The sequence below is a fragment of the Periplaneta americana genome, chromosome 1 (assembly GCF_040183065.1).
Source record: "Periplaneta americana isolate PAMFEO1 chromosome 1, P.americana_PAMFEO1_priV1, whole genome shotgun sequence".
Lineage (NCBI taxonomy): Eukaryota > Metazoa > Arthropoda > Insecta > Blattodea > Blattidae > Periplaneta > Periplaneta americana.
Window position 1 is genome coordinate 122,603,507 of NC_091117.1, and position 19,410 is coordinate 122,622,916.

The following is a 19,410-nucleotide window of genomic DNA, read 5'->3' on the forward strand; positions in this document are numbered from 1 at the left end:
CATGCTTATTATCACGGTAAGTTAGTCCTCAGCATTTGGGTGGTTGAAAGCCACTCTTTTGACTTCGAAACACAACTATCTGCTAAAGAAAAAATGAAAGACATAATTTTCTTTGTTAAAGAAAAATTGCAGTATTTTAAAGACATTTTATTTTCTGTCTGTAGAAAATACACCTAATATAACATCGATAAATATCAGCCTTTTTATTTCGCTATGTTAAAATGATGGTGTATTAAGGTTTTGTTTTACATAATTTTTCATTTCATATATTGTTGCAGTGAATAACAAACCACATTTTCAAATTTTCGAAGGAGAATGAAAACACAGCCTTACATCTAGAAAAACTTTGTTCCACTTCTATTACCTATCTCAAAATCTGTTATCTATCTCAAAATCTGTATCATTATTAATAATTTCTTCATTTGAAATCGTCACAAATTTTACGTAATGTTTATCCAGTATTTTTGTCATCTTGTTTGCTGCATTTTTTCCTACTTCGTGTTCCAACTATTTAGTTTCGTCACAATATCATTGACTACATGTTATTTTCTATCTGTAGACAATACACCTAATATAACATTGATAAATATCAGCTTTATTATTTCACAATGTTAATATGATACTGGATTACGTTTTTGTTTTACATAATTTTTCATTTCATATATTGTTGCAGTGAATAACAAACTAGGCTACATTTTCAAATTTTCAAAGGAGAATGTTAGAAAAAAACAGAGAAACTTCGTTCCATTTCTGCAGAAACAATGGGAGCATATTTGAAATATTTTACACAAGCATTATTTATCTCAAAATGTGGGTCAATATTACAAATTTCGTCATTTGAAATTGTCACAAATTTCGTCCTCGGCATCTTGCTATTATTCTTCCTTACAAGACGTTGAATGTTGCTTGTTACGAATAGCAGTATTCGGTCGTAATGTAACCGATCAACTAAAGTTCACTGCTCAACGAAACACACTGAAATCCCCCACCCCAACTCAATTACGTACTAGTACCTAAAGTCAGAGGCGCATGAAGCGCAATGTAACGGCATAAAATTCTTAGCCTTACTCATGAGCGGTTGAGAAATTTGGACTGTGTAAAACACAGATAAAGAAATGGATTATGTGAGACGAAGTGCTCTAAAATCCAAGTTTGAATTAAAGTACGCGCAAAGATATAATACACCACATAATTATGTAGGCCTACAGAAGAAAAAAAATATCAATTAAATTGGTTTGGCCACCTGATAAGAATTCCAAATGAAATATGGCTTAAGCATACATTTGAATTGAAACTACCAATAAAAGAATACGTGGCAAGCATACGAAATTTTGAAAGGAGAATGTGTTTCCAGCTGTGAGAGACATAGACCTGTAGGTACAGGAAGTCCGAGATATAGATGATGGCCATTGGGATTGAGAAGGCGGCGTTCGGCCGTATTATAGCCATAGTTAAGAACATAGTCTAGAAAGGAAAATATTTGTCTTTAAGACATTATTCTCTAATACGTATATAATTATGTCTCGAATTAGAAGCGTCTCCGAATATAAATTTTCGGGTTGAATGATATCTACATGAATTACTCTGTTAAATTAATGTAACCTCAGTTATTACGGAAGGAGAACAAAATAAAACTTAGATTATGTGAGAATTTTAATTTTCTATACGAAGTCAGAGATGTGCTCTTAGGGTCCGTGTTCGCTTGTCGTCACAATAATTTTGGGCCACATGTGGTTGACTTTTATTCGCTTCCTCTCAGCAAAAATCAATTAAAATAACACCGTTGTACGTGTGGATGAATTATTTTGTAGTATTCCTTCAGACTATTTGCTTTATACATAGTACTGTAGGCTACTAGACAAGTGCATACAGTAAAATATTTAGTATCTCAATAAGGCCCACTAATACCCTTCAGTATTTATAACTGTTTCAAAGACTAGTTTCTTGAATAGTAAAACAATATTACTTGTGACTATGATACTTGGGTGAACCTAAAGTATATTTCCATTTTGATGAACGCTTTCACAAAAGTTATTGAATGTTACTTACTTACTTACTTACTTACTTACTTACGGCCTTTAAGGAACCCGGAGATTCGTTACCACCCTCGCATAAGTCCGCCATCGATCCCTATCCTGAGCAAGATTAATCCAGTCTGTACTATCACATCCCATCTCCCTCAAATCCATTTTAATATTATCCTCCCATCTACGTCTCGGCCTCCCCAAAGGTCTTATTCCCTCCGGTCTTCCAACTAATTAACAAATCTCATAACCTTATTTCTTTGCTGTGGTCGTGCCGGAGAATCAGTCCCATTCCGAGGCTTATTTTGAGGTTTCGTAACAAACTGTTTTTTTACGGTGATGGGTTTTTAGCCTTTCGCCCAACCCCCCAGCTGGAGGACCACCCCTTATAGGCTGTCCGCAATCTGAGTCCCTTCCATTTCAAGGCATTTCTCTCAGAAAGCAGCGTAAAGTAGCCTGTGCGTGTGTAATAGCTGCTTAAACATCGTTAATTCGACATGCAACTGTATACTACACTTTGGCCTTGATGAAATCCAAGCAAAAAATCCAATGGGGATATATCTGTGATGTTTGGGTAAAGGCAGATAATTCATAAAAATGAGTTCGGATATAAGTGAAAATTAAACTTGGAACCCTTATTACAAATAATTTTCTACACAAATAAAACACATCAACTGCTAGTATTAATTGATTTTTGCACAACCAGTTGTATAATTTAACTTGTGTGTTCATCTGGACAACAACATTCCATCTGTACTAAAAAATGACTCATACCCCTTTACCCGAACACCACAGATATATGGCGAACGTGACGTTCAGAGTCTTGGTGCAACTCTGCTTCTCCAACGGTTTTGGAACGTTTCATTGAGGTAGTCATGCATAACATGAGCGAAATGGGATGGTGTACTTTTCTGCTGAAAGACAACAGAGTTCGAAACACCATCCTGAGTAACCTGTAGTTCCAATAATTGTTGCAACATGTCTAAAGAGGAGACTCCAGTAACTGTGAATTCCATTCATATTTATGGACCATAGATATTTATTGTTCTTCGATCTAGCCCAGCGGTGACCAAAGCAGGTATCGTGATTAAATCGTGTAATCACAGATATTCAAACGAGTACGAGGAGTTTTCTGTATATTGCTGTGTGTTTCATTCACGTACTGAAGACAAGCAGTGGCGGTATCATGTCGCTCTACAAACTCTGTCTCTACTAGCAGTAAGAGGTGGTTTCGTAAAGAATGAGGAGAACTTTTTTTGTTGTTCTGTTGGACAAAATGTAATATGTTTACTTTGTTCAACGGTTCAATTAGGAGTATATAGAAACATTAATTGCCACGCTGAATAATGTATTATTGTTATTATTATTACTATTATTATTGTTAATACTATTATTATTATTATTATTATTATTATTATTATTGACTACTAAGTATGTGTTTCTATAATTCTTCTGTACGTGCATGAATATTGATATTTTAAATATTCTCCCGAGAAGGATAAAATTATTAGATTTTAACTGGATTTTAATCTTCTTAATCTTTAGAAGGGTGACTATTTATTAGTTATTCATTTAATAATAATATTGTAGAAAAACTGATTCGATATTATGTGCCAATGAACTGTTAAACGCCAGGAATTGATATGTCTTAAATCATAGCCAGGAAGAGAAAGATGAGATAAATAAATGTAATGGGACTTGAAATATCTCGAGCTCTAAAGCCTTTTAACAGAACAGAATTTCTGAAAAGAGTAATGATTAAAATAGCTTAAATGACTTGTCCATAAGAAGTTTTTAATTTTGAAAAGCTACGAATTTCTCGACCAAGTATCGAGAGAAGAATTTAGAAAATTCCTGATCATATTCAAGAGGAAGGTTAGAAAAAGAAAGAATAAAAATCGTATATTATTCACCGGCTCTTGATGATAGCAGTGACATTACTGATAGAGAAAAGCTTGAGATTTTTATCGGCGGGATTGATCAAGATGTTAGTACAGGAACAATCACTGGTTGTAGTTTTCATGCCAAGTACCTTTCCTCCGTCTCCTTACTTTATAGGCTGTCTGTCGCATGTAATAATCACTACAGCTCGAGTTTTGGTCACCGCTGATCTGGCCACACATTAATTATTCATAAGCAGCATGTTGTTGTTCTTCGGCCGAAATTTAACAATTATGTGTATCGCTGAAAAGGGTGTTATCCACTAGATTCGCATTAGCAACAGTCTCAAGGATATCATGGTACATAGCCTGACTGACAGCATACGAGTAATCTTCGTTTTCTAAATGGTGTAGCATTTGGAGACGATACTCGCGTTTGTGAAGTGTAAAATGCAGAACTCTCTAGAGCAGTGATCGTTAGCACTCGCTGAAATGGGTAAAGGGTAAGCGGAGCAACGTGTTGTGCCCCGTCGTGCAGCAGGAAGAGGTAGAGAGCATACCCGCCAGCTGCCACGACTGCACCATAATGCAGTGTCTGTGTTGATGACCGCTGCTCTAGAGTTCTGTCTTGGAAACGTCAAGCTCCTTGCTTAGCGACGAGTGAAGAAGGTATGTGGACTATATTCAATTGCTTGCTAAAAACTTTGTACGTCATCCGCAGAAAACTGTAGTCTCCTGAACTATTCTCATCGAGAACACTTCCTATTCTTTTGAATTTGTTGAATAGAAGTCGAATATTGGATCTAGTAGGCGCTGGTTTCGTTTAATTTCCGTTCAAACACTTGTCGAACTTATTCACAGGTTAATCATCGCATTCACGAGGAAGCAACCGCTACTCGTTCTTCAATAGTACGCATATTTCTTGATTATCCTGAAACATAACGAAAATATTATGTTTTTTATGAAAATGGATCGCGAATTTAACCCACTCTTTATATGAATAGTTATCTATACTAATAATAAATCTGTAGCCGAAATTTTTCTGGTAATTTTCGATTTTCCAAAAATAATTGATCCTAACATATATAATTAACCACCCTGAAACCGAAAATCGCATTTTTGAAATTTTTCTTTGTATGTCTGTCTGTATGTTTGTTACCTTTTCACGCGATAATGGCTGAACCGATTTATATAAAAATTGGAATATAAATTAAGTTCGTTGTAACTTAGATATTAGGCTATATGGCATTCAAAATACTTTATTTAAAAGGGGAGTTATAAGGGGGCCTGAATTAAATGAATTGAAATATCTCGCTTATTATTGATTTCTGTGAAAAATGTTACATAACAAAAGTTTCTTTAAAAATGATTTCCGATAAGTTTTATTCTGTACAAAATTTTGATAGGACTGATATTTAATGAGATAAATGAGTTTTAAAATTAAAATAACGCCATCTAAGACGGTGCAATGAATTAAGAACAAATGACTTCGTCTATAAGGGGCCTTGGACAACAACAATCCAAACAGGGGCCTTGGACATCAACAATCGAAAGCTATTAAACGTAGCCTACAGAGAATGTTTCTATGTTTGTATGAAGTCATATCAGAAGCTAAATTAACCGATTTGTATAATTAATTATTATTTCACCATTGGAAAGTGTAGTTTCTCTAGATGGACATACTGCTATAATGTTATTACAGTAACGTCTGAGTAAATCGAGGACAGGTAAGATTAAAATAGCTTCTTGTGCACAGAAAATTTGAGACTATTTTGTACATTCGTTTTCTGTACTTCTTAAAATAATATTTATGTACACTCATTTTAATATCAGAGAATTAACGAACAACGAGAGTGGATTGATTTAGTATGCAGTAATAATACGTTAGCTTAGGAATCCAGTATTTTATAATTCAAATTTTAACTATGCTCAATTTAATCGTGTTAAAATACATAAAATATATGCAATAAATGCAATGCAAAAAAAAATTGGGTAATGAGCGAAGCAGATTATCTTGCGCTGTTGTAAAAGTTGTTCCCTGGATCAAACGTCCTATTTTAATTATGTAATTACTTTATATTTATTTCTAACAGGTGCAGCGGAGCGCACGGGTACGGCTAGTTTTATATAAATTTGTGCAATGCTAATTCAAGGTATCCACTTAAAACTTTGCAAGTTAAAATTTAAATTAGTTATATGTTTTTGTGATTACAAAAAAAAAAAAAAAATCTTTTGTTGTACGATGCTCAAAACGAGGCTTATCTTATTATAGAATTGCACAGGAAATTATTAAAATTGTGTACGTCCTTGGAAAGGTGATTTAAAGAAAATAACTACATGCTGGTACGGAAAAGTATGGCAACATGATAAGTAACTGAATAGTTGCGAAACGCTGAAGAGTATGATAGGACGACCCATTGTCATGGCTCAGATTTTTCTTATTGTGAAGTGTCGTTGTAAGCAGATAAATTTGACTTAGTTCTTCGTTTTATTTAGTAAGTTATTTAATGGCGTTGTCTCAATTATATGGTTATTAGAGTCCGTAGAATTGGTAATATTTGGTGAGAAGAGTCGTAGGATTCGCCATAGGATTACGTAACATTCACCTTACAATTGAGGAAAACATCGTAAAAACCAAAACCAAGTAATAGCCCAAGTGAGATTGAAATTCACGCCCGAGAGCATCCTCGGATACGAGTCCACTTCGCTACTGGTGAGCTACGTTGCATCGCACAGTGATCCTTTTACGGTATCTGGACGCGCAAAATTCGATTCAGTATTAAAATGATGTAGATATATAAAATAACAATTTGTACATATGTTAGGCATTTTCCTTATCCATATCGAAATGATTCGAATTCAATTTAGGCTTAATATTAACTCTCAATCACAGACATATAGGTATTCTGGTGTTCTATAGGCTACAACACTGTAGAACTTCAGGTCTCCATACTGCATGTATGAAATATATAAATAAAATACATGGAAGAACTCAGTTACATTATAATTTTTATTTTAATTGCACTCTTAATTCACACACGATATAATATTTCAATAAAAACACTACATGGTTTCCTTTAAGTTAATAAAGTAAGATATTTCACTACAATCAGCAAGTACATTTTATTTTCATAGAGAAAGTAGTGGATACCTCAAATTTTAACAAGTTAATCATAACAAAATACACAATAAATTAAGACTAGATATACGTGAGTGTATTCCTATATATTCTCTACATATACTTATACATATATTCATAATGATGATTTCACCTCTACAGTAGCAATGAGGCGCGTGCCATTCCTGCAGCTATGTGCTACTTATGTAGTCCTTCTAAGAAGGGTGGTATTGCAATCAAACAATCATTTTGAGGGATGTACCACACATTTATCACTTCAGTGTTTTCTACTATGACATAGCTAGTTTTTTTTTATTATAAATTGTATTGAAAATTTTACAAGTTTAAAGTCATGGAGAAGATGACAAAACGTGCACTAATAAAATGAAGAGTTGTCATACTAATTTTTCCTTTAATGTAATTCAGTGTTAAAAGTATTTTCAATAATATTTAATTGTCAGTGCTACTGTAAGCTTCAGGATTAAGTTCCTGAAGCGGGCGCGGGGTCTTGATAAACAAAGAACTTCATTGAGTATAGGTCCACTTCTCTTTCGCGTTTTCTTTGTGAGACTGCTTATTAAACGATCTGACGACACCAAAAACATATTCAGCATTACATGACAAGCCACTTATGGAAAATTTTTCTATATTTTATTCGTAATTATAAAACAAATTTCTCTCTAGCCCTTTCTTTTTGTGACTGGAATTTACTCAGGATTCGGTGACAAACAAGAAAAATTAACAATCTTAATCTTTAGAACAGATTGTCTGTAAGTTTTCAAATCATTATTTTACAGTAAACAGTTAAATAGTTCATCACTGCTTTCTGCTTTGTCATTTGTATGGCGCCAAACATGAAAAAGATCGTGCCGCGATACCTCTTTTGAGAGTACAAAAACCTGAAAAAAAAAAAAAAAGGCAAAGTTGCAAAAAGTAGCAGCTAGTTTATATATAAGAGAAAGAATAAGGCATTGGCTTTAGTCTTCTGAAAAAATTTTGACCAATCGTTGGCAATTCTAAATTTCCGGGTGTAAAAATACTCAAAACTAGAAGTTAAAATAGCAATAATTTCTCACATTTAAAGAAAATTTCACTTTAAAGTAGTAAGTTGTGTGGGATTTTAAAAATATTACAAACATAGCCATAACTTGGTCTCCCAAATCCACCAGTAACCGATTAAAATAGTAGGAAAAAACACGTCCTTTCAAGCACAGTTATCGAACATAAATTATGAGCTGGGCTTCAGGCCGGGGATGCGATAAGAGAGACCAATATTTCTGACTTCTTTTGCAACACGAGCTGCACAAATAAGCGTAACTATAACAAATCTCGTATCCTTGGATATTACAGCAATTAAAAACTCCATAAAAATGAAAATATGTGATACTCAATTTTTGTATTTTGCGCGGCTAGATAGCGAGAAACGATCACTGTGCGTCGGTGGCCTTCTCCGTCTTAGAATGTTAAAATATGCCTCAGCTATATTTGCGACTGTATTTCTGTAAAAGATTTCAGTTGTCTAATATTGATGCATGAGTTGATGGAAAATGTCCAATTTGTCGAAAGATTGTGAAGTGGGGTAGAGGAAACAGAAAGAGTATTTTAAAAAACATGCGATAGTTCTGTTACGTTTGTTGGGAATAGGCCTATGCTTAAATCTGTGAATCAGTCTTATAATTATTGAAAACTTCCCCGGAAAAAGAATTAACATCAAATTCTTTAAATATGTTACCTAGGTGGGAAAAGTAATTTTAAAGCATTTATTTATAACAGTAAATTATTGCGTTCAGTGACTGATGTCTTGTTTGGTCAATGGTTGTAGTAGTAAATATAGGCCTAGTGAAATAAACTCCAGAAATTATTATTTCCTTTCTCCTGAAACATGACTTACATTTATGTTGGCTACGTCCTTATTCTGGGGAGGTTTCATTTGTAACCCTTTATGGAATTATAAGATCCATTATGAGAATTACCAACAAGCACTACACATTCGGTTGGACTCCTTGATCATGTGGTCAACATTAACAATTCACAAGGCTTCTGCTTTAAAAAATGGAAACAAAATGCGGTTACAATGAAAGAGAGAAATTTTCGTCTTCCTGAAGAATTTTTATTAAACTTCAGCATAATAGTCTTCATCAACATTAGATCGGAACCTGCCTTGAAAGCTTACACAGGGGTAAATGTTATAAACGAGAAGCGACTTACAAAATTGAAGCCACTGCAATTATTACCCTCCTGTTTGTCGCTGGGAAAGCCACAGCTTGCGTACACCAAAGTCCCAATTTAAATCCAATACACTCTGCTGCTATCTGTGTGTTGTGCTGTCTAGCCGAACACTTGTGAGGAATTTCTTAGTCCATTTTCCAATAGAATTCAAGTAAGATAAATTATAGATGATCGGAGACAGAAATGTTAATATCTGGTACTTATACAGTACCAGTGGATGAAGAGTGAAGAAACACGAAGATTCATGTCAAACATGTGAACTTAAACAGTTTGACAAAGAGTTACTGAAATTTGAATTTTTAGATATTTTTGGAAGATTTTCCTTTCAAAATTACCTTAGCTACTTTATTGCGACGCGGCATACTATGTAATGAAGAGGAGATTTGAAGTTCAATTAAATATTGTATTTTTTATACTGTAGGCCAGTAGTGTCAGAGTTGTAAGCTTCAAAACCAGTTGTGGAGCTGGATCGGAGCTTGAACTTGCTTATGTCTGCGGAAACACTGGAGCACGCAACCAGTCTAGTGGAGCGCTCCTCTCCGTTTAGTCTCTGTCTGACAACGCTGCTGTAGGCTGATATTCCTACACTACGACCACAATAATGCTTATTGTATTTTTATTAACCTTATTCGGGGATAGATGAATGAATAACAATAATTCACAGTCTTAGAGATACCAGAGATATATTATATCCGGCGGTTCTCAAACAATCACTGATGAAAGTCCAACCCGAACGGGGAGGGGAGTCTTGACTCATACGACGATTTCTGATGTCTTTTAACGATTCACGCCTATGAACATTACTGAAATAATGTTATATCTGGCTTTACAAAGTTATTTTCTCTTACTGTGCTACAATTTTTATGAAGTACGAGTAATTCAGCAAAATACAAGTGACGTGGAGAGTGTTGTTGAATGTAATTAGTACTTGAGGAAAATGGAGAAACTTCAGGGAAGACCCTACCTCCAAGCATGTCCATCACTTAATATCATTCCAGACAATAACGGGATGAAAACTGATTTCGCGAAGTGTTAAGTCCGCAATGAAATAATGAATAACTAACAACTTTTCCTGGTTATAACAACACAATCAAGTTATATAATTAATTACTGCAGTTAAATTATATAATAAGCTACCTGCTAATGTAAAGGCACCTAGTAGAAGTCACTTCGTACATAAACTTGGTTACAACAATATAATCTATTTTAGAATATAAATTAATTTTATATTGATATAACTGTTTTAAAATATTTTGTAAAGTGACTACATTTCATGTCAATTATTAATTTTACATTTTCATGCTGGTACATTGTTCTTCATTATTGTATCCTTAACGTGTCCTGATAGGCTATGTAGAATACATTTTTTTTAACTTAACGAGTTAACTACGTCGCCTGCATTACGTAATAATTTTTTACTAATGGTGGGTACTTGGGAGTTCGTAATCACCCAATTACTGTATGTAATAATAGGGAATGTGAATACAGATAGGAATACAAAATATAGAATGTAGCGTAACACTGAGACAGCGGAAAGGTCCCGAAATCCGCTGTAATAAAACTATATTTTCTGTACCTTTTCATTTTCTATTACACAAAATATAAATAGAAGGAAAAGTGTTTTTTAGCTTTATTTATTCACATGCACAAAGCCTGTCATTTCATTATGAGGAAGTATCTTCAATTTCCTCTAACCAAGACCTTCATTGTATTCTCGTTAGTGAATCATGGCTTAAGTCCTCTCTCTCTCCTCTCTTGTCCATTTACATGCTTACGCTCTATGCAGAAATGATATTATATAAACGAGGGGTGGAGTATGCGCTTATATTAGGAATGACCTGAAGCCAAATGTTCTTCTGAAATCCCAAGGTGATGCTGCAGATCCCGAATGTCTATTCATACAAATATAAGCAAGCCCACAGAAATGTCTTGTAGCTATTGTTTATGAGCCTTCTAAAGCAGGACATTTATCTGACCTAGAAAATCCATTAAATAATCTTCTACCGCAATATGAACACGTTCTGGTTTTCGATATTTTCAACACCAATCTTCTGGCCCCTAAATCAAACGGATCTAAACAACTGTGTAACATGTTGAAAGCGTTTAACCCATAACCGCACCCATCACTCAGGTACTACTGCAACTCTAATTGATCTAATTATTACAAACAATTCTGACAGAATTGTAACAACAGGGCAGTTGCCTGTTCCTGGAATATCTGCACATGACTTAATATTCGCAGAGTATTCTCTTCAGTGCTCGAAAACTGCGGCGAAATTCATTACTAAAACATGTCGACAACGATCAATTAATTTCTGACGCCATGGAACTGCCATGGCATACAATATGATGAAAAATTGGCCGTTTTTAATAACATGGTGAAACAATTATTTGATAAACATGCACCATTAAGGAAAAGACGTGCTACTCATAGTCCTGCTCCATGGGTGTCTGATAGCATACGTAACCTCATGGCATCACGTGACTCCTCCTACAGGAAGTATAGACAATAAATCTGAGAAACATTTTTACAGCTATAAAAATTAGGAACAGAACAACGCAAAGTATTAGAAATGTCAAACGCCATCATCCTCTGTCTTGTCGACGCCTCCGTTTTCTCACGGTGTCTTTGGAAGCATTCACGTGGCATGGGAATAGGAAGTAAAATTTTATTACAGAAACTGAAATTCCAAACATATCTCTTGATAAATTGAATCAGGATTTTACTTCACCATCACCACCACACAAACTGATAAACAACAAAAACTTAACACTATGAATACGCTCTTAGCCATTCCTCTTCCTACTCGCGAAAAAATTTTCTTCTCTAATATTACAGACACTGAAGTTAGGCAGGCTCTTAAAAACACAAGATCTATAGCGCAAGACTCTGACAACATAAGCGTTGTTTTCATTAACAAGTTAATCGATATCGTGCTTCCTGTGATAACACACATTTTTAATTCTTCCACCATTACTTCTACCTACCTGAATCTTTGAAAAACGGCTTTAGTGTGTCCACTAACTAAAGTAAACTCACCTACATCTCCTAAAGACTATAGGCCAATCTGCATTCTTCCTGTTCTATCAAAGGCTATTGAACGAATTATACATAAACAATTAAGCAACTGTCTGATTATATTTAATATTATCGACCCTTTCCAATCTGGATTCAGAAGCGGGCATAGCACTTCCACTACTTTATTGAATTTAACTGCAGATATACACGAGAGACTATGGATAAACTACTGGCAACAATATTAATTTTATTGGATTATAGCAAAGCCTTTGACTCTGTTGACATGGATCTACAATAATTATATTATTACGATGTACCGAAGTACATATGATATTTCCGTGCAGAAATTCTACGTCACAATATTAATTATTTTTATTGTGTACACTTAATTAAATTGTTCTTATAATGTTATTATGTAAATAGTATTTTCCTATAATTTAATGCTCTTAGTGCACACATTTTGTAAGTGCTAATTTCTTAATTTTGGGGGAAACAAGTTTTAATTTTCAATACTTAATTACACTTCAATTAACATCTATTCTCAAAAAGTAAACATAAGATAGGAAATTCTTAATATTCATTTCCCACATTTGTGCACAGTATAGATCAGCCAGTCCACACCTGTGGAGTAACGGTCAGCGCTTCCGGCCGCGAAACCAGGTGGCCCGGGTTCGAATCCCGGTCGGGGCAAGTTACCTGGTTGAGGTTTTTTCGGGATTTTCCCTCAACCCAATACGAGCAAATGCTGGGTAACTTTCGGTGCTGGACCCCGGACTCATTTCACCGGCATTATCACCTTCATTTCATTCAGTCGTTAAATAACCTAGATGTTGATACAGCGTCGCAAAATAACCCAATGACATAAAATAAATAAATAAAATAGATCAGCCGTGGCGAAAATGTGATTCACGAGCACATTGTGGCTCGCAATGGTAGATATGCATTTCTCTTGCTTTCTACCTCCCCCAACCACCACCCTCTCACTCACTGGAGTCAAACTCCGTTCCATTTGTATTTGTCTCTGACCTGCGAGTGGCGTATCGTCGCAATGTCTCTCTCGAACCCATGTTCCTCTACAAAAACGAAAGTTTCAAGTAGAATGGGGGGACGCATTTTTTTGCTTCCAATATGATTAGAATATTAAAGGTATGATTTGTTCACAAGTATTACGAGGAAAACGGTTCTATAACATAAAACGGCATTATACTACATGTCACTCATGAAACATTAAAAGATTAAAGGCTGATTCACAATAAACCGGGAACGGAAACGATACCGAGAACGAGAACGGAAATATTGTTAAAATAAATGTATTTAAATGTGAGCATTCACAATAGTTAATTGTGAATGCTTACATTTAAATACATTTATTTTAACAATATTTCCGTTCTCGTTCTCGTTGTCGTCTCCGTTCTCGGGTTATTGTGGACCAGCCTTAACTGTTATTGTTATTATTATTATTATTATTATTATTATTATTATTATTATTATTATTATTATTATTATCTCTGTACGTCCATCCTTTTTCAGCAGATGTACGAATAATGGGGTTAGATCTTCAATTTAAACTCACAGATTTACAATGTGATGTTAAATGAAAGCTAGATGTAAGGACTTGATAAATCTTGAACTTTTCAAATCTTTGCCAAAAAATAAATATCCGAAGCTTCGTTCTTTCGCTTGCTCTGTTGAAGCCATGTTCGCTACAACTTACATTTGTGAAAAATTATTTTCAACACTGAAGATAGTAAAAACCAAATTTAGATCACGACTGACAGACAAACACCTTCGTGATCAACTACAACTGGCAGTAAGTGACATAATTCCTGATTTTGAAACTCTGTCGCAGAGACATTCTGAAGACAATTTTAGGTTGTCATAATGTGTCCTATGTTTTCTTATTCATTTCTTTCTTCGTTACACGTACTAAACATTACTTTGTAACCTTATGCTGTATAAAATTATATTTAATCCGTTAATAAGTCAGACAGTTGCTTCACTTCCCCTTCGGGTGTCCGCCTCCCTCCATAGGTGCTATGCACGTTCCAGGTTACACAGTGGCTCGGCGCACGATCACATTTTCGCCACGGCTGGTATAGATACATCTCACAGGACTTACATTTTGTACTAAATTCAATTTGACCGGAAAATGTACTTAACACATGTGTGCACTAAGCCATCGATATATTTACCGTAGTGTTCATTTTTGTGTACTCTTTATTCAAATGTCTGTTTGACTTTATTGTGTAAATCGTGTTTATTTATCACTTAACACCAATGTGTATTCCACTATGTTTTTTATTATTTTTTATTGTGTACAATTTATTCAATTGTCGGTTTCTGGTTTAATTATGTGAATCCTACTTGCTTGTAATTTAATACAAATTTGTATTCGAATGTGTTTATTTTTATTTTTATTGTGTACATTTTATTGAATTATCGACTTCTGCTTTTATGTGATTCGTATTTGATTCTAACAACATTAATATGTATTCCACTCTGTTTATTTTTATTTTATTAGGTAAATTTTTAATTAATTGTCTCGCCTGATCTCATTACATAAATCGTATCTGTATGTAATTACTTAAATTCGATCCAGTTGTGTGTTCAACTATTTAAGCAAGTTTTGATCCTGGTTGAGTGTAAGAGCGGGCTAAACTCTGCCAGGTTAAATAAAGCCATTATTATTATTATTATTATTATTATTATTATTATTATTATTATTATTATTATTATTATTATTATTATTATTATATCGCGACTGCCTTAATTTTTTACTTAATTTAATTTCGGAATTTTTGTTGCTGTTGTACTGTGTCTACAATTTCTTGATAATCTGAGGTCCAATCTGTCATTCGTCTTCATTTAACTGAACATTTTATTCAGTCGAGGAAAATAACAGAAAAAACCTCGATTACATTGGTTGGCACCAAGAATTGAACTCGGGACCTCTCGAATGCGCGTCCACTGAACCATCTCACTCGGTGAGGAAGTGTGATGCCGTGATTTTCCTGCAAACACGCGTTTCAGCATCTCTGATTATTACTGAAAGGAATTTGTCTTTTATTTTGTTTACAGCGATTTCTTCCGAACATTTTGTTGAAATTCAGTATCTACAAGTCAAGTAAACTAGGAATGATGCACATGAGAGAACATTTTAGTAAACAATTCATGCCTCTTTAACAGATATAGTTTATTTATACTTATTGTTGCGAATTTAGTGTATGTCCCAACCGGTCACGTAAGGAGTGGGAAAACGTTTTTTATTAGGAATGTTTGTTCACTGGTCACTTCAATCTTTTCTTAAGACTGCCGTTCGCTTGAAAATATTTGTTGTTACACCCGTGAGTGGTTTTCTCTGAAGTATTAATTTCTGTTAGAGACTGAGTGAACCCAGGGCCATAGTGCAGCTGGAAGGATTACATCAATGAAGAGAATCCATGACCCCATCTGAAATCGAACCCAGCAGCATTACGCCTTAACCGCGACGCTACCATGTTCCTCCAATTATATTAAGAGTATAATTAAAATAATAGTAATATTATTTCACATTTATACCACTTTTAAATATTCATTTTTGTAAGTAGATAAAATAATAATATATTATTAAAAATTATTACAACATAGATCTATTTGTAGATATTTCTTGTGAGTTTGATCTGTATTGATTACCGATGGGGTGGTATCGGGACGCCCGGGTTCAAATTCTGAGGCCGACCAATCTGAGTGTGGATTTTTTCGGGGTTTTCCCCACTCGCAAAAGCGAATGCCAGATTAAAATCTACTTTCCATCTACCCCGAACTTTTATATATTATATATTCGTGTTGTCTTTAGGTGATGTCCCTGCGTCGAACTGATCTCTCACCAGGGGAGACCCTTCATTTTCCATGTCTCGTGTGAGATTCAAAATAATTCCCGTACGGGCACTGGCTTGTAAGAAACCCAGAAAGGAGGTTAAACGGATAAAGAAGAAAGAGAATTTATAAAGAAACTCAAAGATTTTATTTTGGAATTGAAAAATGTTTCTGTGCGCAATGGAAATAAAATGAAATTTTTTCCTTAGCTATATTTCGGTAGGCCTACTTAATGCTCCTAAATAGGGTACTAGAATTTAATTAATGTATCTGTTTTGAATAATAGTTGAAGAGGGTAATCTTTAAAGGAGAATATGATTCGCATATGGTAGAATGCTGAATTGTTGATAAGTCTATAAAACAGCGCTGGGCACAACGCGGACGTGGAATGGAACTATTAAACTCCCCTCCCATGTCCTTTCCGCTTCACTGCCTTATAAACAAATGCACAGTGGGCACTGTACATCAGTGTTGGATTTTAGGCGACCAACGAGAGCGAAAGTTCGTAAAAGCTATGATGAAATCCGTCACTGAGCAGTGCTGCTTAGTCGTCTCAGCTGGGGAAGGTGGAGTGAGGAATTAAGGGAAATCTGCATGACTCAGTTGAGTTAATAGCGCCCAGACCTGCTATGAAACATATAATTACCCACCGGCGTGACCCAGTCGGTGAAGGCGCTTGCCTGCCAGTTTGAAGTTGCGCTCGGGCGCGGGTTCGATCCCCGCATGGGCTGATTACCTAGTTGGGTTTTTCCGATGTTTTCCCCAACCATAAGGTCATTCCGGGTAATCTATGGGGAATTCTCAGTTTCATCTCGCCAAATACCATCTCGCTATCACCAATCTCATCGACGCTAAATATCTTAGTAGTTGATATAGCGTCGTTAAATAACCAACTTAAAAAAATATAGCCTATAGTGAGAAATTATGTCTCACTTTCGTGATACCGACTTTTATATTTTTTCTGTTTTCCAACTTCCATCTTGCTATTGTCGAACAGTTTGGCAGGCTAAAGTTAAGAATAATCGAAGCTTTTATTTTGAGCCGCGCAAGATCTGACGGAAATTTCGTTGCTTACCCGTACGTAAAATCACGTACAGAACTTAATATTAGGCATAGCAACCTGATGAAATCTGTTTAATGTGACAAGTGCAAGTGGAAATTTATCTGTAAGAACTGCTCTTGTCCATTGTCTTGTATTCATGTTGTGTTTTCAATAGCGGTGACCTTGCTTCATGGGGACTGCAGAACCAGGCGAGTCCTCAACTTGTGAACGTTGAGTTGATTTGTAATTCTCGCAAGATTGAGAAGTTAATGCAACGAAAGCCTTATCCTTGAACATTTACTGTTAACAATAATCTTTCTCAGGCTTTCTAGCCCCATTGGGATTCTTGTGCACTACAAACAACTGCAGTTTTACACATTATAAAGACATGCGAAAGAATTCACTTGAGTTGGAATTAATACCACATAGGACATTCAAATGAACAAGCACCTATGCCGACGATAAACCGAACCCAAGGTCCCACTAATAATAACAACAGTAATAATTAATAAAGATGATAAATTATTATTATTATTATTATTATTATTATTATTATTATTATTATTATTATTATTATTATTATTATTCATTCTTAGCTCTTGATCATGATCATTATTACTTCTTTGCTCTTGGTCTACCTACATTTCCGTAACCTGTGGATTTACAGTATTTTTGGTAGGCGGCTTTCATCTGTTCTTAGCATAGATCTATGTCCGTACGTGTTTTTTTTTTTGTTCATTACTTTTTACATTTTATGCTCGACCATGCCGAAATGTAGTAGCCCTTTAATGCACCTCATTAAAGTACACCTATTCATTATAGTTCAGTTGTTCAGCCAATGAGAAATCACCTTTATAGCATTATAAAAGCGCAAGTATCGATTATTCTCGGATATGCAATCGAAAGACAACTAGCAAAACGTCACGGAGGCTGGAAATCCAATACTGTCGCAGAAGGTTATGTTCTGTTATTATAATAATTAGCGTTAATTGTAAATAATATTCAAATAAATTCAATTTATCTCGTTTTTCAATTCTAAATCAATTTCCAGGTTATATCAAGATTAATCTTCATGTTATTCTCTAGATTATATCAAGGTCAATGACGTTCGTTCCCCGGAAAAAATCAATACTTTCGCTTCGCGTCTGCGCACATCTCACAATTAAGAAGGTCAGTTCGCTCCTCACTTACATAACCATAACATGAATACTTACGAATAATTTCAAGTTAGAAATATGGTCGAGCATAAAAAGTCGTATGAAACTTGCCTATAATGGTAATTAAGACGCTCGTATGAAAATTATGAAACTCGCTTGCGCTCGTTTCATAAACAAACATACTCGCGTCTAATTACTACCATTATAGCCTCGTTGCATAATGTACTATTAACTGCAAATTTAACTCAGTACGGGTATACCGGTATGTACTCATGTTCCTACCTAAGAGCTTAGATCCAGTTTCTCATTTTAAGAACTTCATTTTAGCAGGTTCCACTTTTTATTTATCTGATCTCTTCATAGTCCAATTGTTTAATCCATATGTTGCCATAGACACTTTCATCACCTTGCAGAATTTCATTGTTCATCATCAGCATTATCATCATCTTGTACACATCAGGTTTAGGAGACTCATTGTCCTGTCCTAGGAAATTAGCAACGCTAGTGTTGATGATTTAGACATCTTGATTCTCTTAGCTTTATATGATAATGCGCGTTTTCAAATTTTGCTGCTGTCCATCTTCTTTATGTGATGTAGCCATTGTTGTTTGTATTCTTTCATTTTCTCAACTATGATTTTGGTTTTTAAAGTATTTCTGTCTGAACGAATGAATCCTAGGAAATGTTTTAGAAAAAGCATTTGTGCTGCTTCCAATCTGTTTTTCTTGCATTTATTACGAAATCCAAGTTTCACATCCAATGCTCGGACAATATTTGAAATTACATTGTGTAATCTTAATTTTGTTTCAGTTGTCATCTGCTGACCAAAGTTCCTTTTTACCATCCTGTTTAATTAGCCTACATTTTTGTATTTCTATTTCAACATTTATGTTGTTTTCCGAAATTATATTCCCTAAGTAAACGAAAAACGAAACTGATCCGCTGTTCAATGAAATTCACTTATGTAATTTGTACTGTATTATTCTTTCTTATTATTCCATTCGTAAAACTTCTTTCAATTTTATATTGAAATAATTTTGAATAATTCATGACAGATTAAAATCGAGACAATTAAAATGGATACTT